At 38.8% G+C, this 25,089-nt stretch overlaps 1 protein-coding gene across 1 annotated transcript in view; it reads right to left on the bottom strand.

Annotated features, from left to right (window-relative positions):
• Positions 1 to 25,089, bottom strand: part of MACROD2 (mono-ADP ribosylhydrolase 2) — a 2,018,887-nt gene that overhangs the window by 966,596 nt on the left and 1,027,202 nt on the right. The window lies entirely within an intron of this gene.

The following is a 25,089-nucleotide window of genomic DNA, read 5'->3' as shown; positions in this document are numbered from 1 at the left end:
TACTGTGGAGTTGTCTACATTAGTAGGGACCCTGCAATTATAGGTTGATGAGTTAAAATGTTTGTCATGTTTATGCAACACAGAGATAAAAAACCAATGTTGTATATAGCAACATATGCTTAATAATGGGCTCATAATTACCAAGGCTGCCTGTATTCAATATAATTCTTTAGTGAGAAATAAATTAGACACTACAAAAACATTATTGGAATAATTTAGCATCGATCATATAATGTGATAGTTATTCCTGACAACTTTGCTTGGTTGCATACATAGTTGCAGATTTGTGGGCTTTTTATATTTTTTTTCTTTAATTAATAGACTTTATTTTTTGGAGCAATTTTGGTAATGCAGAATTATACAGCTACTTTAGAAGCCAGTTTGACAGTTTCATCCAAAGTGGCTGTACAATTTTGCATTCTCATTAGCAATGAATGAGAATGTCTATTGTTCTACATTGTTGTCAGCATTTGGTATTGTCAGTGTTTTGGATTTTAGCCATTTAATAGGTTTATAGTGGTATCCTATTATTGTTTTAATTTGCAATTCCCTAATTACATATGATGTTGAACACCTTTTCATATGCTTGTTTGCCATCTGTATATATTCTTTAGTGGAGTTTCTGATCAGATCTTTGTTCAATTTTTAATTGGGTTGTTTCTTACTGTTGAATTGTAAAAGTTCTTTGCGCATTTTAGATAGCAGTAAATGACCTTTCTTCTTATTTTATAATTAATATTAAAAAAAAACATATTCAATTAATAGGGTGCCTGGGTGGCTCAGTAAGTTAAGGGTCATGGAATTGAGCCTGCTTGGGATTTTCTCTCTCCCTCTCTCTCTCTCTGTCCCTCCCCTGTTCATGTGCACACACACTCTCATAATAAATAAATATGTAAACTTAAAAAATTGTACTCAATTATTATATTTTGAATTTCAGCAATAAAAATTTTGTAAAGATTTGTTTTTTCTTTTGCTATATAAATATATATACAATGTCATCAAGTTTGCCTCTAGGACCATAAAGCCTAAAATATTTATTCTCCAGCCCTTTGCAGAAAATGTCTGCTGATCCTATTCTAGAACATTGAAATGTCTAGAACAATCAAATTAAAAAAAAATACTCCCTCTCATTTTTTTCTTTTAATAAATTTCCTTCATCTAAGTTCTTGAAGGCACAGTATGATCTGGGCTACGATGGAACAAAAAGGTTTGAAGAAGTTTACCCTTAGGCTTTAAAAAAGGAAAGCTGTCTGCTGATCAAGAAAGAGAATCTCAACAGAGAGGCCATAAATGAACTTTGTTAGACTTTGGTAACTCTGGAAGTCCCCATCTATTTTTGCCTGTTATTATCTCTTTGCTTCCCATGTTGGTCAGCCGTGGTGTAGTGGAAAAGGGCTTTTAAGTCAGACCAATATGCCACCTGTCAGCTTTTTACCTATGGAAAATTGTTCACCTTTTTTTCATTTCAAGGTTTTTATTTGTTTGTTTTTTGTTTTGTTCTGTAAAAAGGGTTGTTTCAATGACTAAAGTATATGTTTCTTTTCATACATAATAGAAGCTCATCACTTTTTTTTTAAATTTTTTTTTTCAACGTTTATTTATTTTTGAGACAGAGAGAGACAGAGCATGAATGGGGGAGGGTCAGAGAGAGGGAGACACAGAATCCGAAACAGGCTCCAGGCTCTGAGCTGTCAGCACAGAGCCTGACGCGGGGCTCGAACTCACGGACCGTGAGATCATGACCTGAGCCGAAGTCGGCTGCTTAACCGACTGAGCCACCCAGGCGCCCCGAAGCTCATCACTTTGTATAGTTGTAATACCTTACGTCCTAGCAGGAATTAAATTAATGTTTGTTTCTTTTCTTTTTTCTTTTCTTTTCTTTCTGTTTTTCTTTTCTTTTCCTTCCTTCCTTCCTTCCTTCCTTCCTTCCTTCCTTCCTTCCTTCCTTCCCCCCAACCTCCTTCTCTTCCCTTCTCCCTCCCTCCCTCCCTCCCTCCCTCCCTCCCTTCCTTCCTTCCTTTTATCCATCCATCTATGACAGTATTTATATGTGTGTATGCATGTGCACACCCACATATGTGTATATGTTTGTGTGTGTGTATCTGTCTGTTCAGGAGTAGAAAGGGAAAGAAATGCAATGATAGTCCAATGGTGTGTCATGACCTGGAGGAAAAAAAAAATACAGCAAAGGATGGATTTTGGTGGCTCAGAAAAGGAAAGGGAAGTTAGTAGTCTGAATCTGACACCATTTGCAGTAAGAAAGAAAGGACTCACTGCAAGGTCATCTGCACTGAGAAATGATACGCCCTTCTATCCCTGTCTCCTATCCTTCCCTTTTGTCCATCCTAATGCAACAGGACTCAGTCATGCCTAAGTCTGTAGACTTCATGGCAACCATACTGAGGGAAAAAATGACCTAACAGAACAAGAGCCCAGAAAATGTATATTCCACAAACATTTTAAAAAAATTAATGTTTATTTATTTTTGAGAGACAGAGAGAGACACAGCATGAGCAGCAGAGGGTCAGAGAGAGGGAGACACAGAATCCAAAGCAGGCTCCAGGCTCTGAGCTGTCAGCACAGAGCCCAATGCAGGGCTCAAACCCATGGACTGCAAGATCATGACCTGAGCCAAAGTCAGACGCTTAACTGACTGAGCCACCCAGGTGCCCCTCCACAAACATTTATATGTAAGTTTAGTTTACCTGTCCTGACAGCAGTTAGTGTCATTCAAGTTAGAGATATCAGAGTTCTGATTCTTAGGACTCTTAACAACATGCGCTTTTACTTTTATCGTTTTTTTTTTCATGATTGCTATAATACTTTATATATCCTCAGAGAGTACTAAATATAGGAATATTTTTATTAAGACACAGGAAGTGAATTGCCCTTGTTCTCCAGGAACAAGAGTCTGTGACCTTTAACTCTAGCAAACATAAAGAATAGACTTCATTCCTAGGATTTCTCCAGAAAGATCCACACGTTAAACAAGCAGAAAATTCAATGCACTCAGAGTGGAAAAATGAAAACGCTGATTCAGTGTTTCTTTCTGCCAAATATAATATGGTTCCAAGGAGCTCCCATTTTCCAAACCTTGTGCTTAGAGTCCTTTATGTCTGGTTTATGATCTTGGCTCCCTTCAACCCAGTATCAGCCTATTCAAGGACACCCAAGAGAAGAGCTATACACTAAAATAGCCATCCTGCTAAGGCACATGTTTTCCTATAACTATTTTATTTTACTTTCTGCCATACTTCTAATAAGAAGCGTATCAATAGAACAGAACTGGTTCAATGAGGGCTGACCTGTTTCCCTAAGATCATTTCTTGGATCTTTGTTTTAAAAACTTGAGGATACCTAGAACTCAACAATTATGTTAGGTCCACTTTGGTAATCATAACCCACCCCATTTTCTTCAAAGGATTAAGGATTACATTTGTCATTAAATCCATTGGCTTTCACAATTAAAGCATATAGAACATAAACTGGCAAGGAAATCACATTTTACATGATTTTATTTGGGAAATTTGTCTCATGTGTGCTCTACCAAAAATGAAAAATATTAAAAATTGAACATAGAGAAAGATAATTAACAACTAGACTTTTGGGACATCACAAAGTCTATTAGTGCACTTGTAAGCATTAACTTTAGAAGTATAATGTACAGGGTGGAGCCAAGATGGCAGAATAGTATGGAAGTTTTTTGTGTGTCTCACATCCATGAAATACCTCCAGACCAACACTAAACCATCCTGCACACCTAGAAAACTGATCTGAGAATTAACACAACAATCTGCACAACCTGAACCACAAAATTGAGCAGGTATGTGGTGCAGAGAAGTGAACTGAGGGAGAGAGAAGCCACAGAGGGCAGGGAGTCAGTTTTGTGTGTGGAAAGAGGACGGAGGAGGGGTGGGTTATGGGAAAAGCACCCCACTCAAAAGCAGCTGGAGAGAAAGTGGGAAATTGAAAACAGCCACAGGGACTGAACTAAAAAGGGAGAAAGGAGAAAGGAGAGGGTTTAAATTCCATTAAGACTATAAACGGGGGAGTGCAAAGTCTGAAACTCCACAGCTCGATACCTGGCAGTGTCCTGGCAGGAAGGGCAAATCCCCAGGAGCAGAGTGGGGTCCAGGAGTTTCTCAGGCCACACGGGGAGAAGTGGTTCCACCACTGGAAGGACATTTGGTAGAGGCTGAGAGGCCACCTGGTCCCAGCAGACCCCAGAGAACAACCACATTTGCTGGTGCTGGAACAAGGTCATTAAGGGTGAAGACTGGTGCCAGATGTGTGTTCTGACTTTCCATAATCCCTGAAACACTGCTGCTACACTATCTCACAAACTTTTTCTGGGAGGGCTGGCACCTGGCCACAGTATCTGGGCATTGGCAGCAGCACTGTCCTGCAAATGTTCCTGGGTGTGGCCAGCACCCAGCCATTGCTCAGTGATACCCTCTGCAGAGGGGCAGAATGGGTCAAAGCTGTAGTCTCTCAGAAGAAAGGGGCCAAGAAGAACAGCCACATCTGAGACAAAACTTGGGAGGGAGATGCTGCCTGGGGATTGGTCAAGGATGGTGTAAAAGCGGGGAGTGGATGGACACTCCATCACAAAGACAAAGATGGGTGCGCAATTGCTGATTGGGGAGAACAGTGTTCTGATACTAGAGGCTGGGTGGCTGGTGACTTCATTTTCACCACTCCCACGCATGCGCATATGCACCTACCAGTGCTACAATAATCCACCACAGTAAGCTAAGCAGCACCATCTAGTGGAGAATGGAGCCATTGCACTAAGTCCCGCCCAACTGGGGCCAACCTTGCTCTTCAAGAACACAAGTCTCACCTCCTGCTTAGTTTACGGACTATAAAGCACTTCATAGTTTGAATTCTAGCAGAAAACAAAGTAATTTCACTCGTATTTCAGTCTGTTAGCCAGTCCATCTATTCAATTTTGATTTTTTTTTCTCTTTCTCACTTCTTTTCTTTTTCTTGAACACAAAGAGAAAAAAATTCAGTTTTATTTTCAATTTTTATTAAAAAATATTTTTCTTTAATTTTTTCTACTATATTTTTTACTTTTGTGTAATTTTTTTTTCAAATTCTATTTTACTTCCATCACTTCATTTTAGTCTACTTGAGTATATTCATTTTTTCAAATTTTCAAACAATTTCCTGTGTTTTTCCCCCTTTTTTTTCTCTAATCTAATAAACCAGTTTCAACACCCAGACCAAAACACACCTAGGATCTAGCATCATTTTCAATTTTGTGTGTATGTGTGTTTGGTTTTAATTTTTTAACTTTAATGTTTTTTTAATTTTATTTTTTTAATTTTAATTTTTTCTCCCTAATTAATTCCTTTCTCCCTTCAAAATGACAAAACGAAGGAATTCACCCCAAAAGAAATAGCATGAAGAAATGACAGGCAGGGACTTAAGCAACACAGATACAAGAAGATGTCTGAACAAGAATTTAGAGTCACAATAATAAGAATACTAGCTGGAGTCGGAAATAGATTAGAATCCCTTTCTGGGAGATAAAAGAAGTAACAGCTAGTCAGGCTGAAACAAAAAATGCTATAACTGAGCTGCAATCTCAAATGGAGGCCATGGTGGCAAGGATGGATGAGGCAGAAGAGAGAATCAGTGACAGAGGACAAACTTACAGAGAATAATGAATCAGAAAAAAAGAGGGAGATTAAGGCAAACAAGCATGATTTAGGAATTAGAGAAATCAGTGACTCATTAAAAAGGAACAACATCAGAATCATAGGGGTCCCAGAAGAGGAAGAGAGAGAAATAGGAGTAGAAGGGATATGTGAGCAAATCATAGTGGGAAACTTTCCTGCCCTGGGGAAAGACACAGTCATCAAAATTCAGGAAGCACAGAAGACTCCCATTAGATTCAACAAAAACCGACCAACAAAAAGGTATATCATAGTCAAATTTACAAAATACTCTGGCAAGGAGAGAATCGTGAAATCACCAAGAGGAAAAAAGCCCTTAACCTACAAGGGAAGACAGATCAGGTTTGTAACAGACCTATCCACAGAAGCTTGGCAGGCCAGAAAGGAGTGGCAGGATATATTAAATGTGCTGAATCAGAAAAAAAAATATGCAGCCAAGAATTCTGTATCAAGCAAGGCTGTCATTCAAAATAGAAGGAGAAATAAAAAATTTCTCAGACAAAAAACAAATGAGTTCATGACCACCAAACCAGCCCTGCAAGAAATTTTAAGGGAGACGCTCTGAGGGGAGAAAATATGAAAAATAAAAAAAAAACAAAAACAAAAAAAACAAATAAAGACCAAAAGCAACAAAGACTAGAAAGGACCAAAGAACACCACCAGAAACTCCAACTCTACAAGCAACATAATGGCAATAAATTCATATCTTTCAGTACTCAGTCTAAACATCATTGGACTAAATGCTCCAGCCAAAAGACACAGGGTAACAGAATGGATAAGAAAACAAGATCCATTTATATGCTGTTTAAAAGAGACCCTCTTTAGACCTAAAGACATCTTCAGATTGAAAGTAAGGGGATGGAAAACCATCTATCATGCTAATGGTCAACAAAAGAAAGCCAGAGTAGCCATACTTATATCAGACAATCTAGACTTTAAAATTAAGACTGTATCAAGAGATGAAGAATGGCATTATTTCATAATTAAGGGGTCTATCCACCAAGAAGACCTAACAATGATAAATATTTATGAGCCAAAAGTGGGAACACCCAAATATATAAATCAATTAATCAAAAACATAAAGAAACTCATCGATAGTAATACCATAATAGTAGGGGACTTCAACACCCCACTCACAGCAATGGAAAGATCATCTAATCAAAAAATCATCAAGGAAACAATGGCTTTGAATGACACACTGGACCAGATGGACTTAAAAGATACATGCAGAACATTTCATCCTAAAGCAGCAGAGTATACATTCTTCTCTAGTGCACATGGAATGTTCTCCGGAATAGACAACATACTGGGACACAAAACAGCCCTCAACAAGTACAAAGTGATCGAGATCATACCGTGCATATTTTCAGACCACAACATTATGAAACTTGAAATCAACCACAAGAAAAAATTTGGAAGTTAACAAATATTTGGAGACTAAAGAACATCCTGTAAAGAATGAATGGGCTAACCAAGAAGGTAAAGAGGAAATTTAAAAGTTCATGGAAGCCAATGAAAATGATAACACCACAACCTAAAACCTCTGGGATGCAGGAAAGGCAGTCATAAGAGGAACGTATATAGCAATCCAGGCCTTCCTAAGGAAGGAAGAAAGATCTCAGATACACAACCTAACCTTACGTCTTAAAGAACTGGAAAAAGAATAGCAAATAAAACCCCAAACCAGCAGGAGACAGGAAATAATGATTAGAGCAGAAATTAATGCTATAGAAACAAAAAACAACAGAACAGATCAATGAAACCAGAAGCTGGTTCTTTTAAAGAATTCACAAAATTGATAAACCACTAGCCAGTGTGATCAAAAAGAAAAAGGAAAGGACCCAAATAAATAAAATCAAGAATGAAAGAGGAGAGGTCACAACCAACATAGCAGAAATTAAAACAATAATAAGAGAAAAATGTGAGTCATTATATGCCAATAAAATGGGCAATCTGGAAGAAATGGACAAATTCCTAGAAACATATAAACTACCAAAATTGAAACATGAAGAAATATAAAATTTGAACAGACCCATAACCAGTAAGGAAATAGAATTAGTAATCAAAAATCTACCAAAAAACAAGAGTCCAGGGCCAGATGGCTTTCCAGGGGAATTCTATCAAACATTTAAGGAAGAGTTAATACCTATTCTCTTGAAGCTGTTCCAAAAAATAGAAATGGAAGGAAAACTTCCAGACTCTTTCTATGAAGCCAGCATTACATTGATTCCAAAACCAGACGGAGACCCCACTAAAAAGGAGAACTAGAGACCAATTTCCCTGATGAACATGGATGCAAAAATCCTCAACAAGATATTAGCCAACTGGAACCAACAATACGTTAAAAAAATATATTCACCATGACCAAGTGGTATTTATACCTGGGATGCAGGCTGGTTCAATATCCGCAAAACAATTAACGTGATTCATCAGATCAATAAAAGAAAGGACAAGAACCATATGATCCTCTCAATAGATGCAGAGAAAACATTTGACAAATACAGCATCCTTTCTTGATAAAAACCCTGAAGAAAGTAGGGACACAAGGATCATACCTTGAGATCATAAAAGCCATATACTAAAGATCCAGTGCTAATATCACCCTCAATAGGGAAAAACTGAGAGCTTTCCCCCTAAGGTCAGGAACAGGACATGGATGGCCATTCGTGCCACTGTTATTCAACATAGAATTGGAAGTCTTAGCCTCAGCAATCAGACAACACAAAGAAATAAGAGGCATCCACATCGGCCAGGAGGAGGTCAAACTTTCACTCTACACAGATGACATGATAATTTATATGGAAAACCCAAAAGATGCCACCAAAAAATTGCTAGAACTGATTCATGAATTCAGCAAAGTTGCAGGATATAAAATCAATGCACAGAAATCGGTTGTATTCCTATACACCAACAATGAAGCGACAGAAAGAGAAATCAAGGAATCGATCCCATTTACAATTGCACCAGAAACCATAAAATACCTAGGAATAAATCTAACCAAAGAGGTGAAAAATCTATACACTGAAAAGTATAGAAAGTTTATGAAAGAATTGAGGAAGGCACAAATAAATGGAAAAAGATTTCATGCTCCTGGATAGAAGGAACAAATATTGTTAAAATGTTGATACTATCCAAAGCAATCTACATATTCAATGCAACCCCTATCAAAATAACACCCGCATTCTTCACAGAGCTAAAACAAACAATCCTAAGATTTGTATGGAACCAGAAAAGACCCTGAATAGCCAAAGCAATCTTGAAAAAGAAAACCAAAGCAGGAGGCATCACAATCCCGGACTTCAAGGTGTATTACAAAGCTGTAATTACCAAGACAGTATGGTACTGGCATAAGAACAGACACTCAGATCAATGGAACAGAATAGAGAACCCAGAAATGGACCCACAAACGTATGGCCAACTAATCTTTGACAAAGCAGGAAAGAATATTCAGTGGAATAAAGACAGTCTCTTCAGCAAGTGGTGCTGGGAAAACTGGACAGCAACATGCAGAAAAATGAACCTGGACCACTCTCTTACACGATACACAAAAATAAACTCAAAATGGATGAAAGACCTCAATGTAAGACAGGAAGACTTCAAAATCCTCAAGGAGAAAGCAGGCAAAAACCTCTTTGATCTTTCCTGCAGCAACTTCTTACTCAACACGTCTCCACAGGCAAGGGAAACAAAAGCAAAAATGAACTACTGGGACCTCATCAAAATAAAAGCTTCTGCACAGCGAAGGAAACAATCAGCAAAACTAAAAGGTAACAGAGAGAATGGGGAAGATATTTGTAAATGACATATCAGATAAAGGGTTAGTATACAAAATCTATAAAGAACTTATCAAACTCAACACCCAAAAAACAAATAATCCAGTGAAGAAATGGGCAAAAGATATGAATAGACACTTCTCCAAACATCCAGATGGCCAACTGACACATGAAAAAATGCTCAACATCACTCATCATCAGGGAAATACAAATCAAAACCACAATGAGATGGTACCTTAAACCTGTCAGAATCGCTAACATTAACAACTCAGGCAACAACAGATGGTGGCAAGGATGCAGAGAAAGAGGATATCTTTTGCATTGCTGGTGGGAATGCAAGCTGGTGCAGCCACTCTGGAACACAGTATGGAGGCTCCTCAAATAATTAAAAACAGAACTACCCTATGACCCAGCAATTATACTACTAGGTATTTATCCAAGGGATACAGGTATGATGTTACAAAGGGACACATGCACCCCAATGTTAATAGCAGCACTATTAACAATAGCTGAAGTATGGAAAGAGCCCAAATGTCCATAGTTGGATGAATGGATAAAGAAGTTGTGGTATATATACAAGGGAGTATTACTAGGCAATCAAAAAGAATGAAATCTTGCCATTTGCAACTATTTGGATGGAACTAGAGGGTATTATGCTAAGCGAAATTAGTCAGGGAAAAGTCAGAGACAGACAAATATCAGATGACTTCACTCACATGAGGACTTTAAGACACAGAACAGATGAACATAAGGGAATGGAAGCAAAAATAAAAATAAAAAAAAAAAAACAGGGAGTGGGACAAACATAAGAGACTCTTAAATATAGAGAACAAACAGAGGGTTACTGGAGGGCTTGTGGGAGGGGGGATGGACTCAATGGGGAAGGGACATTAAGGTATCTTCTCCTGAAATCATTGTTGCACTATATGCTAACTAATTGGGATATACATTTTAAAAATAAAATCTAAATGATTTTAAAAAAAGTATAATGTACAAACATAAAAATATAATTTGAAATTTCAATTAGATAAATTTCTTTAACATTTATATAGTTTTGTGACTGCTGAATAATGAATTCATAATTTAAATTTTTGGTTTCAGTTCCTCTGAAGCAGCCAACTGTTGAGTGAAACCAAAAAAATTAAGATGAAAAAATTGTTACTAAAAATCCAAAAACTAATATGAAAGAAGTTTGCATAATTAAACATTCCTATGTTTATAAGTTTGTGGCACTTATATTTCTGAAATTATTACTGCTTAAAACTGCACAAAGATTCTTGGGACATTCTTATTCATTCCAAAAATATTCAAGGAGCACCTCAACATGCCGCATGGTACTATATAATGGGACTTAAAAATAGGAGTTGTTGTTTTTCTTGAAGTGACAAAAAATTACATACAATTAATACAATAAAGCACAATGAACATCGGATTTGTGTAAAGCTAAATGTCCTCAAAGAAATTTATGGACTATATAAACTTCATGTATTCTGTTGAATATATGAAATTATGTTTTCTAATAGAATTAAGCTTTAGGGTTGGTAGATTTATAACAAATTATATACATACCAGGTACCAAGATAGCTTAGATTTTGGTTTATTGTAATCATTTACATAAAATGATCCTTCAGGAGCAATATGGAATGTATGCATAATTGTTGCACACATACTTAATGCTCACACACAATTGTTTAATTGCAGGCTTGCCTGTTTAGAGTTTAATTATTATTTTAGTGAAGCAGTAAGAAAGAAGAATGCAAACAACAGATTTAATACAAGGCCACCGCCACAATTTTAAGGGCATCCTTTCAATCTGTTATTAACTTTGAGCCCTGGTGATCATTTGCTCTGGCTTCAAGTTATTAAAAGCATCTCCAACATGTAGTGCACATGATGTTTGTTTTTAATCGCTGTGTATAATAGATTTCACGTGGGGAATACGTTGGCAAATATTTTATAGACCATAAAAAATCCTGATAGTTGGATAAATGCTATTGTGCTGCAATTTCCTTCTCATTCTTATAAAAGCAGACCTTTAAAGGCAATATTTTAATTTCCTGAGAATTCTTGCAGTGCTCTACTTTTGAAATGGGATGGGAAATGCCACTTGTGATGACATTTTAATTTTAAACTTGGTAAGAGTTATGCTGCTATAAAGGTAACTACCATAAACTGTCTTCAGGATATGCCTTCCATCAGACAATGGGGGGGATGGGTGGGAACTAGATGACAGTTTTATTGTCAAGCATCATTAAAAAGTATTTGAAATTCACAAGAAAACTATGACATTATGTTGTGCCTGAATAACATTAAAACAACTGGGCCATTTGTTGAATGGTCACACTGCACACTAAAGCCTGAGTGGCCTCAAAGGAGAGGGGCATGGCCAAGGTTTGAGTTTTACTTGGATTCCGAGCTGCACTCAAGAGGGTTGCATGATTTGCACCACCTCTTTAAGTCATGTTGCAGATTATTACCATCCCTCTGCCCAGAGTGATCACTTCACTTCAGTCACTCAGTTTTACCACTAGGAAAAAACACAAACTATTTGGCTTGGTGTTGTAAGTTGAACTACCTTGAAAGCAGACTAGCATATAGGGGCTTTATTAGAAAGGACTCGTGGGATCCAAATCTGCAGACAGGAAGGGGCTGAAGCTGGATCTGGCAGAGAGAGCTGCAATGCAGCCCAAGAGAAGTCTTGGGAGTTCTGGAAATGGGATGATCTGTCAGAGCTGTCCTGAATTGAGGTAAGAGGGTTAGGTCTTTATACCCCTACATCAATGAGCAATTAGATGTGAGCCACCCTGGGAAGATGGCATGACTTTGGGCAAGATGTTCTCGTTGGCTGAGGCACTTCCAGAAATGGGTTAACACCTACAGACTGTCTCCCAGCCTCACTCCCAGCAGCAGGGCGAGTGAGTCCTTTTTCCTAAAGGGGGCTCTGCGTTGCTCATCACAGAATCCACCTCACCTAATGCACAGGGTTAGAGTGACCTCAAACTGTTCTTTTATTTATTATTATTATTTTTTAATTAGTTTGTTTTTCTTTTCTTTTTTCAAAATTTTAATTCCAGTATAGTTAACATACAGTGTTATGTTAGTTTTGGGTCTATGATATAGTGATTCAACAATTCTATACATTACTCAGTGCACATCATGATAAGTGTACTGTTACCCTCTTCACCTATCTCACCCCTACCTCCACCCACTTCCCCTCTAGTAACCATCTGTTTTCTATAGTTAAGAGTCTGTTTCTTGGTTTCTCTCTCTCTCTCTCTCAATTTGCTCATTTCCTTTTGTTTCTAAAATTCCACATATGAGTGAAATCATATGGCATTTGTCTTTCTCTGACTGTCATATTTCACTTAGCATTATACTCTCTAGCTCTATGCATGTTGTTGAAAATGGCAAGATTTCTTTCTTTTTTTTAAGGCTGAAAAATATCCCAATGTTTATATATACCACATCTTCTTTATCCATTCATCTATCAATGGACACTTGAGCTGCTCCCATAATTTGGCTATTGTATATAATGCTGCAGTAAATATAGAGATGCAGATATTCTTTTGAATTAGAATTTTCATATTCTTTGGGCAAATATCCAGTAGTGTAATTACGGCATCATATAGTAATTCTATTTTTAATTTTTTAAGGAGCCTCTATACTGTTTTCCACAGTGGCTGCCCCAGTTTGCATTCCCACTAACAGTGCACAAGAGTTCCTTTTTCTCCACATCCTCACCAATACTTGTTGTTTCTTGTGTTTCTGATTTTAGCCATTCTGACAGGTGTGAGGTGATATCTCATTGTGGTTTTTATTTACATTTCCCTGTTGATGAATGATGTTGAGCATCCTTTCATGTGTCTGTTGGCCATCTGTATGTCTTCTTAGGAAAAATGTCTGTTCATATCTTCTGCCCATCCCAAACTGCTCTTTTAGTCTTATATCTAATTATTCCCCTCTATGGATTCTCCTCTCACAACAGAGAGCCTGTTGTGCCAACTCTCCCCTAACACACCTGCATAAATGGAGCCAGTGGACAATGTAGACAGAAGACCAACTTTACAGCTAGACTAACCTGGGATCAAATTCCTGCTCTCTTTCTGACTGGTAGGTCAGATCAATTCAGCTGATCCCTGTTTAGCTCGGGTTCCTAATCTATGAAATATGAATAGCAATACTGACACTGCTGGATTATTAGAATATTAAGATAATATCTATAAAGTTTGTAAAAGTTAGGTCTCTGTTGCTTGAAAGTGACAGAAAACCAATCAGAAAAGGCTTAAACTAAAAGGAATCACATGATAAAGGGTCCACGAATAAATTCTACTCATATATAGCTGGATTCAGAGTTCAGATCATAGGCTTCCATTTCTGTCTCGCCCCACATTGTGTATGTTGACTTTTGTCATATTCCGTGTGCTAGTAAGATGTTATGGTAGACTGGATCACTAGTCTCAATTTCTTCCACTCCTGTTTCCAATAAAATAATATAGCTATGCCCTTGCAATGGTTTTGTGGTATTTGAAGTGTACTTTCTGCTCTCTTGACTTTGGGCTTAGCACTGTGACTTGCTCTGGCTAATGAATGCTACTGGACTTAATGGCAGCAGAGGCTAGTGCCAAAATGGCTGGTCTTGCCTCATGAGCATCTGTCATTCACCAGCCTATCAGTCAGTAGCTGCTCATCCAAGGAAGGTGAGACACATGACAAGCAGATGTGAACCTAACCTGGAGTCCAGAGTCCAATCCAACCTAGCCCAAGCAAGTCACAGCCAACCTGTTGCCCATGATTGAGAAATAAATGCCTGTTTTTTCAATCCATTGAGTTTGGGGACAATTTATTTTGATGCAGTATTATGGCACCCATGATACACTGACAAAGATGCCAGCAACTCTAAGCCTCCGTGTACTCTAGGTTTGGAATCTAGCAATGAAGAGAGGACTAACTCCCCTACTTCTCAAAATTAGGTCTGGAGGGGCACCTGGGTGGCACAGTTGGTTAAGCATCTGACTCTTGATTTTGGTTCAGGTCATGATCTCACAGTTTGTGGGATCGAGCCCCGCTGTCAGCTCAGAGCCTATTTAGGATTCTCTCTCTCTTCCTCTCCCACTGACCCTCTCCCCTCTCAAAATAAATAAATTAACTTTAAAAAACAGGTCTACAGAATGAATCTCAGGGGATATTGCTGACCTAATTTCAGTCATGTACCTATTTCTGACCCGGTCACAGTTATAAGGAGGGAACACAGTTCTTTCACTGGTCAGGCCTGGTGATACATTCTCAGTAGGAAAGGGGGCTTTTCTCTGAGAGTGAGGTGAAGGGACACTGGAAAGCCAAAAAAGGAATTCATGCCCACCTAATATCACTATAAATACCTTTCTCCTCTTTTGTCTTTGAACAAACCCTTCTTTAACCCTGGAGTGCTGTGTGTGCTCCTTCTAGTTTCAAGTACATGGCAGGCACAGAAGCCATGTCCACTGGGGCTTGCAGGCAACGGCCTTGCAAGAGGTCATGGCCAAGGTGCAAAGCAAACCCATCCAGGAGCTCTTCATTCAAACTGCAATTGTGCTGCTGTTGAGGCTAGGACCGCTGAGCTCCCAAGGCAACTCTGGGGTAGAACAATGGCTGGCTGCAGCAGCTGTGCAGACAACTGGAGACCGGGAGTGGGGTGGAGGGGGGGAAGAAACAAGGCAGGTGGTGGCTTTTATCTTTTCCACGCCTGGCAGGGCCCATTACTGACTGGCTCAATATGACAGAGCTAGCTCTGTTTTCCTATTCAGAAGGGAGAAGAAAACTCAACGGGGTAAAGAGACTGCAGCACCAGCTGTATGAAATTAAAAAGGTTTGCTCCTTCCTACCAACTCCAAATGCTATTAGAACTACTGGGTTGTTTACAGGGACTCTATGGCTTCCCAAGCACCCTATTATTTTCATGCTTGCCCCCCACCCAAATTATGTCAGAGGTGTTTTCTTTGTCCTAGGTAATTTACTTGAATGAGCTGTTTACTGTAGGTTGGGGTCTGGATGTTCATTTACTTACACTCTTTAAATTAAAACAAACAGCCATGAGTTTAAACCATTGTTCTTCAGTTTGGAGAAAGGGAGAAGTCTGAATGATTTCTACACAGGACTTCAGTGGTCTTACCTTTTTATTATTATTTTTGTTGTTGTTTCTGTTGTTGTCAAACTTTCACTGTTCTTGATGGTCTGCCATAGTTGACATTGCCCTTATTTAGTTCCCATCTCCCAATTAAAAATTAATGACAACGTATTTTGAAATTCAATCAAGTCATGTGGGTCTGTGGGTTCATGTGGGTAGTAAGTAAGAAAAACTCCAACTCAAAATGGCTCTAATAATAAAAGGAGTTTACTACTCACATAACTGAAATATACAAAGGTGGGATGGGCTGATGATACTGACCAAAAGACTACTTCTTTCCATCTTTTCTCCCTGCCTTATACTTTATATTTCATGCTATTATTGGTCTCTTTGGGGTCATAATATGCCTGCCAACAGCCTAAAGGGCTCTATGTTTCTTCATTCATAACCAGAGATAGAGCCCAGAGTCTGGCAGCGTCTCTGAAGTTCACTTGTTAAAAACACATGACCAATGCTAAGCAAAACACTACATCCAAGGCAATAGGAAATAATAATATGCTTAAACACATTAAGGCCTTCCCTTGAAGCTGAAGATGGTCAATTCAACACAGACCACATGGCTGACATGGACAGAGGTGGATTTCCCAAGCAAATTCCAAGAGATGTTACCACAAAGAAAGCTTCTTCTATGAAGGACTAAGTCATAAGAGAGTTGATGGCTCAAGTACATAATTCAGTAAATAACAGTGTCTGCGCCCTCCTTGAAGTTTACAGCCACACCTTTCCCAACTGCTTTGATGAGACCATGGGCAGTAAAAATAGGAAGAAGAACTTGGGGAAACAAAGAGCCCTGTGTTCATTGCCCATTGTTGAGCCTTACAAGTGTGAGCATACTATACACATTGATTAGATAATTGAAGAAAGGTTTACCTGTTGATATGGGAAAGTTATTATGGCTCTAAAACTACTAATTAAAAAGGCACAATTGACATTTAGTAAAGGAGATTTTCTGTCTCTGTCTCTCCCTCCCTCCCTCTCCCTCCTTCCCTCCTGTCACTCCCTCCCTCCCTCCCTCCTTCTACCTTTCTTCCTCCCATCACATTGGAAATCCATTGCAAGACTTCACAAACGCCAAAAACTACTAACCCCAAATGACACACTGTCTCAGATCAGAAAGTGGTGTCAACTCAAAGGTGGCAGAGGAATCAGAAGGTCTGTGGACAAGCCACACTCACTGCTCTGTCAATCCTCATAAGAGAATACAGGTGAAAGGGCCTGGCCTGAACATTAATCCATTTTGGATCTGTCTGCCATACAAGGAGCTAGTTGTCACTAGCATCAGGCAGCATTGCTTCTTTCTATCTTTATGTGTGGTAGCAGTAGACCACAGCACAGGTTGAGGACGTTGCTCCAAAATAAGTAAATTGAAGCCAGGTTTACTTGATGACTTGGGAGGAAACCCATAAGAGAAACAAACCTAAAAATAGGTATTTAAACTCATTGTACAATTAGGTGTGAACTTTTCCAGGAGCTCCTGAGATCAGCAAGACATTTTCAGACACAGCAGCGGAGTCACTGATGCCTATTAAAAAAATAACAACAACAACACCGTAGGCTAATTTGCTTCCTAGTTTTTTTTATTTATTATTATTACTATTATTATTTCTATTTATGCTTTCCTTGTGTTATTAAGCTGAAAATATTTAAAAACAAAGCAATGGAAATACAGATAAGTAAATTAATGGATATTTCAAGGACTAATAGGAACAGATATGGTTTTAAGAAATACCCAAACAAAGCATAAATAGAAGGAATGTTCTGTCCCCAGATCTTATGTATATGTGAGTAGCATTATGCTAATCATTATTTAAGTTATTTGTTGTCATCTGGATGCATTTACCCGTAACCTTAAAATTAATTGACCTGCCCTGTACATTTGTTTTAAGAGCGTCTATTAGGGCTCTAATAACTTGGGCCCATAGTTCATTTTTCAAGTAAAGGATAATGTGAAATTATTTAGGCGCTTTCTCCTGCTGTGTGTTTCTGCTACAGAGGAAGAGATGAAGGTGGTTCAGCAGAGATTTTAAGGAAGGTCTTAGAATAACTATCTAAATGGTCGCATGGTGCCCCTAAAATTTTTGACTGGTGCTGATTTTCTAAAAGTTTCTACTTAAAGTAAGGAAGATGGGTAATGCTAATTATTTAGTCCTACAAGTCTTACAAAGCTCACATGTCAAAAACATTTTTTTTTATTCTTTTTCCTTTTGCCTTTGCCAATTCTGGCTATCATTGTTGACATGCTCCTCAACAGTGTGGTGAATTTCTGTTTAGGAACATGTTTTTGGATTTACAAATGTTTGAACTCTCCAATTCTGGAATAAAATCAGCATGTGAGCCAGTTTTATAAAGCTGATGTTAAAAAAACAAACAAACAAACAAAGGAAACATAATCTTGCCAATAAAACTGGAACTACACACTTTATATATTGGGGGGGGGGGGAGAGAATAAAAGTACTTGCTTCTAAATCGAAATTCTGTTGGAAGTCAGAAGATAAATTTTCAGGAAACAACCTATAGCTAAGCTGAAACAATTTATTCAGTGTAAGAAAAATAGGGGGAGCAGGAAGAGATATCTGTGGCTCAAATGGTGGAAAAATTATTTCAAAACATGGTGGGAGGGAGTTTAGTTTATCTTCTGTCTTAAGAGCTTTCAGTTTCTTAAAATCAGTAAACAAGTGTGGCATGATTATAATAAAAACCCAAGAGGGATATATAGTGTCATGCTATACTTGTTCAAGGAAGGACAAAAAATGTTCTCTATAGAAATTTGGGGTCATAATTAATAATTCCTGTAATCAGACCTCTCTCATCTGAGTCCAGAATGGCAAGTGTGAGAAGACGCACACCTGGGGTGATGACGGTTTTTCTTCTCCCCTCCCCTCATTAGCGTGATAAGGTGATCAGAGGGGCCAGAAGGCACTGGAGGAACTTCTAGAATCCCATAGCAATCTTTAGGAAGGTTTTATAAATCTTCTGTAATGTGATGATGACAGATTTTGCCAAGAATCCTATACGTTTTGGGCTTCTTTGGGGAAGGATCAAATTAAGGGGCATATTTTTAAACTTGCTGTCTTGGTGGAGTGTCTGGAGACCCAGGATCAGCCTGACCTATGTCGTCCCCAGTGGCCCAGGTCAACACCCATAATGAATGGACCAGGATACAGGAAAGCGCAGTACAATTGCTGGACTTTTCCTGAGACAAAGTGCAAAATGCTATGCAACCAGCATTTGCAGCAAGGGACCAGCTGCCTCATATACAATCATGGTTTCATCACAGGCTAGTCTGATCAACCCTAGAGGTTCTCCCGTCTGCCTGAGTGGAGACAGCCAATTACACACCATGACTACATTTTCTGGCAGTCAGACTTCCAAGCTTTCCAACACCTCCACAAAACACAATAGGGAAAAGGAAGGGGAAAAAATCCATCCAGCTATGATATAAAATCTATAAACACTTTTAAAATATATATATAAATATAAATACAGATATCTTAATAAGGTGGAAATGAGCACAATTTATTAAATAAAAAAAGTGCTAAATAAATAAATGCTATCCACCCACTGAAGTACATTTAACGAAGCTGGAATCCCTGTGGTTTATGTGGACTTTCACTATTATATAAAGAGAGAAGTGGTCTTCCTTTTTAAACATCAAAAAACCATTAGCACTTACTTATTTCTACCTAATAATAGAATTATCTGCATGTACATCTGTCTTTCCCGCTAGAGAAATGCCAAGTTTAAAACACTATGTGTTTCAAAGTCCTAACCCCTAATACCTCAGAATGTGACCTTAGTTGGAGACAGAGGCTTACAGATGTAGTAAAAATGAAGTCATTAGGATTCGTCCTAGTCCACTATGATTGGTGTCCTTATAAAAAAATGACAAATGTGGACATAGACACAGACACATACCTAGAGAGAATGTCATGTGGGGATGGGGTACTGGAGTGAGGGATCTACAAGCCAAGTAACACGCAAGAATGGCAACAAACAACCAGAAACTAGGAAGAGGCAAGGGAGGATTTCCATACAAGTTCCATAAGGAACATGGCACTACAGACATCTGGATTTTGGATGTTTGGCCTCCAGGACTATGAGACAAAATTCAGTTGTTGTTATAAGCTGTGATGTTTGTGTAACTTTGTTACGACGGCCCTAGGAAATGGATACACACTCCTGAGATGTTCTCCCTTCATAAGAAGTAAAAACTATAATTTAATAGCCACTTACAGTAACAAAATACTTCACTGGATTCTCTGCTCCTCCCCACACTTACCCAGTAGATTTTATTTCCATCAGATCTGTTCAATTTAGCTGCAGGAAAGTCTTCAGCCCCCAACACTGATCCTGTGCAAACAATGTAGTGGCAACTGTTGTCCTTATCCTGGCTTTAAAATGTGTTCATGCTATTTATCACCAACATGACATTTCCTTATTTTTTCTCTACCCCACTAGACCATAAGCCCTATGGGGACAGGGAGATTTATTTTTCTCTTTTGCTCACTGTTGGATTCCAAGTGCCTGTCACAGGGTCTGGCACATGACAGTTCCATAAATGCTTGTTGTGTGGGCTGACTAAACTGATATCTATGTGGGGCACCGTGATAGGATCCACTTTAGGTAGAGAGGGAAGCAAGGTAGAGAAACTCTGTTCTCCAGGGAGGGGTGAGCTGGTTGTTACCCTGCAATAATTACACACATTCCCCTTTATCATAACTCAAAACAGGGAGCCCGGGTGGCTCAGTCGGTTGAGCACCAGTCTTCAGCTCAGGTCATGATCTCACGGCTCAAGAGTTCGAGCCCTGCATCAGGCTCTGTGCTGACAGCTTAGAGCCTGGAGCCTGCTGCAGATTCTGTGTCTCCCTCTCTCTCTCTGCCCCTCCCCTGCTCATGCTCTGTCTCTGTCTCTCAAAAATAAACATTAAAAAAATAAAATAAAAATAATAACTCAAATCCTCACAGTTCTTTCCTCTTTGGATTAAAGGAAATGCACTGGTCTGGGCATCAAGTAACTGGTTTTAAACCACAGCTTTTCTAACTTGGCCAAGTTAAGAGAAACCTGGCAACAAAAACCTAACAGTTAATGGCACTGTCAGAAGGAAGTGAAAGGAACAACACAGTGGCTAAGCGAGTGTGGGTTTTAGCTAAGACAGAGTTGTGGTTCTTTCACTTATTAGCTATGAAGCATTAGTCACAGCCTTGTTGAGTTTCAATCTCTAACTTATCTGAAAAAGAGGGTCTGGGCAGGAAGTAAAGCATTAAAACTCCTCCTGTTCTACAAAACTGCGACAGGAATTTTGCTGATTGAAGGACAAAGTTCAAGTGGAGATCGAAAAGTGAGTCATGCTATATTTCATTGTTTCTAAGTGAGTCATGCTATGTTTCATTGTTTCTAAGACACACTCTAAAAACAACAATGTAACATCATTTTGAATTTCTATAAAACTCTAAGGAGTCTTACCATTGGTCAGTGAAATATGTTAAAAAACAAACATTTTATTGTAACTGAATACATAACAGCATAATAGCACCTTAACGTATCAATTTTTTCACAGAGACCAAGCCTGTTCACTTGCAGGTAAATCTGACAGGTAGGTAGGTTGACACCCATATCAATCCTACACTTCTAGTGAGCTTTCTTGTACTGCTGAGGACAGACAGCAAAACCCACCAGTTTCTATACTTCTTTGGAGTGAGGATTCTGAATGCAAATTGGGTTTCTCCAATTAGATTTGCCTGCACATGCTCTGGGAAGGAGGAAGGGAGCTCTTGGTTTTGACAGGCAAGCCTCATCCCAGAGTTATCTGGGTTTCTTGAAACATCATTCTGAGAATAGCTTTTTGCTTGGGAGCATTAATAGGCAGTTGTTGTGATGGTGGTGGTAGAAATCTCCTGATCCTCTACTGTCTCGAGCATGTGAAGGAGGTGAGCTCTTCTGGTGGCCTAGTTCCTATGCATTGTTCTGGAACTCATTCTGGGAGGCCCAGGGGAGAACCTCATCTCCCTGCCCCTTTTTGCTAGATCATAAGCACCTAATTGCCTATCTTTCACCCTCCTTACTTAAAATACCTGAAATATCACTATCTGAAATAAGCAAGCCCCTTTTGATATGATGAAATTTCAACAAATTTTGCATAGTTTATTTACTCTTAAATCAGTCTCTACAGCACACTTTCCTGAATATTTTTCAAACTACTTCTATTTTTAAAAACGGTTTATTTCTGGAGCACCTGGGTGGCTCAGTTGGTTAAGTGTTGGACTTTGGCTCAGGTCCTGACCTTGCAGTTGGTGAATTTGAGCCACACATTGGGCTCTATGCTCACAGTTCAGAGCCTGGAGCCTGCTTCAGATTCTGTGTCTCCCTCTCTCACCACCCCTCCCCAGCTCATGCTCTCTCTCTCTCTCTCTCTCTCTCTCTCTGTCTCTCTCTCTCTCTCAAAAGTAAATAAACATTATTATTTTTTTTTAAATACAGTTTATTTCTTTTCAGAGAGAGAGAGAGAGAGAACCCATGCATGTGAGCAGGGGAGGGGCAAAAAGAGGGGTGGTGGAGAGAATCCCAAGTAGGCTCTGTGCTGTCATGCATGAAACTTGATCCCATGACCAATCTTGAGATCATGACCTGAGCCAAAACCAAGAGCCAGGTGCTTAACTTTAATGAGCCATGCAAGTGCACCAAAAGTAAATATTTCAGTCCTGCTTTGTTTTCCTTCTGTTCATTGCAAACATTCAATCTGTTCATTTCCTTCTGTTCATTAGTTTAAGAATCCATTCATTTTCCTCAAACTAGAACCCTTTTCAACCATTCATTCATATCCATTGATATTTCCACGTCATACTTCTCTTTATTCATCATCCTATTTCCTCATTTTCCCTCACATTCTCACATATGTGCGGGATGGACCTGGCAGTCTGGCACTTTGCGTCTTGGAACTCCACTCCTACAAGAGGATTAGGCTCTCACTTCAGGTTCTGCATCTCAACCCCTCAGCCCCTGAACAGCTCCTGCTCCCCAGCTGCCTAATTCATCTTCACAGTCCCACATATTATAGATTATTTGCAACTTCATATGGAAGGTGTTTTCTGTTCCATATTTAACATTTAGAGGACCTCATTTAAGTGGTTGATATTCCTCACTAATTACCCAAATAAGACAAGGGATAAATTAAGGAGTGACTCAACGGTCAGATACAAACATTTCCCTAGATGTCAGAGAGCAGGTGTGCATACTTGTTAAAAAAAAAGATAGAAAAATCTAGATAGGTAGGTAGGTAGGTAGATAGACAGACAGACAGACAGACAGATAGTTTCTGTTTCTAGTTTTGTTTGCAACTGAAACCTGATCAATACAGTAGGGTCCACTAGCTGAAATTCCAAGTTGTATTTCTTGTACTAACCTCCCTCATAATGCATTATTATTATTTCTAGCCTCTTTAAAGTTGAATGGAGTAGAATTTCATGACAAGGCAATCAGAGCAGAAAATTTTCCTAGTTTTTTTAATGATTTTCCCCTAATCCTCTAAAGGGGTCTTACTTCTTACCCACATCTACTTTGGCAGCACTTTTTTTCAGTTTATTTATTTATCTTGACAGAGACAGAGAGAGAGAGAGAGAGAGAGAGAGAGAGAGAGAGAAAGAGAGGGAATGAGTGGAGGAGGGGCAGAGAGAGGGAAAGAGAGAATCCCAAGCTGACTCCACCCCAATAGCATGGAACCAGACTCAGGGCTCCATCCCACAAACCTTAAGATCAAGACCTGAGCCAAAATCAAGATTAGGACACTTAACCAACTGAGCCACCCAGGCACCCCATTTTGACAACATGTTTTAAAGCAACTGGCTTTTATCAAAATTTTGCAGTATCTTAGATTTTTTCATAGAAACAACTGTCTTCTTGTCCACATAATGTTACATCAATTGGCATAAACAGGTTTGAGGGAAAACTGACTCTTAATAATTGAACATTGTCGTTGGTAGAAGCAAAGTACTCAGCCTTTCTAAAGAGTAGCCAGCCAGCCCAAGAGCAACATGCTGCAATCATAACACAGACACTGTACAGAGAGAATAGAAGGCAGGAGATGATAATTTCTCCTGTTAGGAGATGATAATTTCCAAAACTTCCATCGAACCAATCTCACTGTTTTGTTTTGTTTTTGTTTATTTGTGTGTCTTTAAAAAGAGATGAAAATATTTTTTTTATAAAGCACCTAGTACTATGCCCAGAATAACCATAGGCACTGAATGAATACAACCTCTGTGTTTATGGAAGTGAAGAATTTATGCTAGCGATGATATGTAAGCTCTCTGTATCATAAAAGGTTGTAGTAATTGCATGATTCCAAGTTATTTGATTATTCTAATCAAGTCACAAGAGGCAAAATGAAGCCCTTTAAATCAAATATTATTCAGGGAAGGTCAACATATTATACAATTATCAAACAAAACACTGTACCTCAAATTGGTCCAATAAAGAATTAGCCAGTTACCAGAACAGCCCTTAAGGAATGAAAGTGTGGTTGATAGTGTGGCTTGACTGAAGCAGAGCACAAATTCTGGGCATCTCTGGGGGCTGGGATGGTTCCATAATACAAGAGCTACAAAAGTCTATGAGTAAATTCTAGCCAAAGCTGGGAAAGTACCTAAAGATAGAGGAACTACAGGGTAGGGGATAAAGGAGACAAAGTTCCACTATTGCATCAAAGCAAGCTATAAGCCATGTGAGTGCCACTTTAATGCTAACTAAAGTTTACTCTTTGAAAATTAAAATGTGTGGTATGTGTGAGAGTGCTCCAACAAGAATATTCAATTAAGTAGAACATACCATTCCTTTGCCGTGTGAGATAAGGTGGAGTTTACTGTTCTTACACTCACAAACTCCCACTTGAACAAGTCTGTACACAAGACACTTGGAAGTTCCCAGGAAACAAACAGACGCCTTGGGCTTCTGCAGGTGAATTTAATCATTACCATATTATTACAATGATGAAAGACATGCTAAATTTTGTATTCCTTAAAGCCAACCACGGTTATAGGAAATTCCTGTCTCTTCTTTTCTGTCAGTAAAACATCTGCCATAAGATACTGAAGGGTTTGCTTTTGACAGACGCTTTTCCAACAATTGTTTTTACGCTTGAAGGTTGCTATTTTATTTAGCAAAACAGCCAGGAGGTCTTTGGAGCTTCCCATCTCATTAGTTAAACCGATACTTCATTACATCATTCATATCTAGATTTTTATCACAAATGAATACATTGTTCTTCCATCCATCCATGTTCAAAGAGTGATCCTTAACTCCATACTCTTCACAATATTATAACTTTGGGGGAGACCGCCTAAAGGGAAGTTCTGAAGATATGTAGGGATCAAGCACTCCTCCCAAGTCTACAAAGTTGTATATACCAGAGTGAATGCTGATAAGGTTATTCAGAAAAAAGGAGTATTGGGACCTTTACTGCCTCTGTTGGTGAAT

Source organism: Panthera tigris, chromosome A3 (assembly GCF_018350195.1).
Source record: "Panthera tigris isolate Pti1 chromosome A3, P.tigris_Pti1_mat1.1, whole genome shotgun sequence".
NCBI lineage: Eukaryota > Metazoa > Chordata > Mammalia > Carnivora > Felidae > Panthera > Panthera tigris.
Note: the sequence above shows the minus strand (reverse complement) of the source record. Positions and strands in the feature narration are given on the sequence as shown.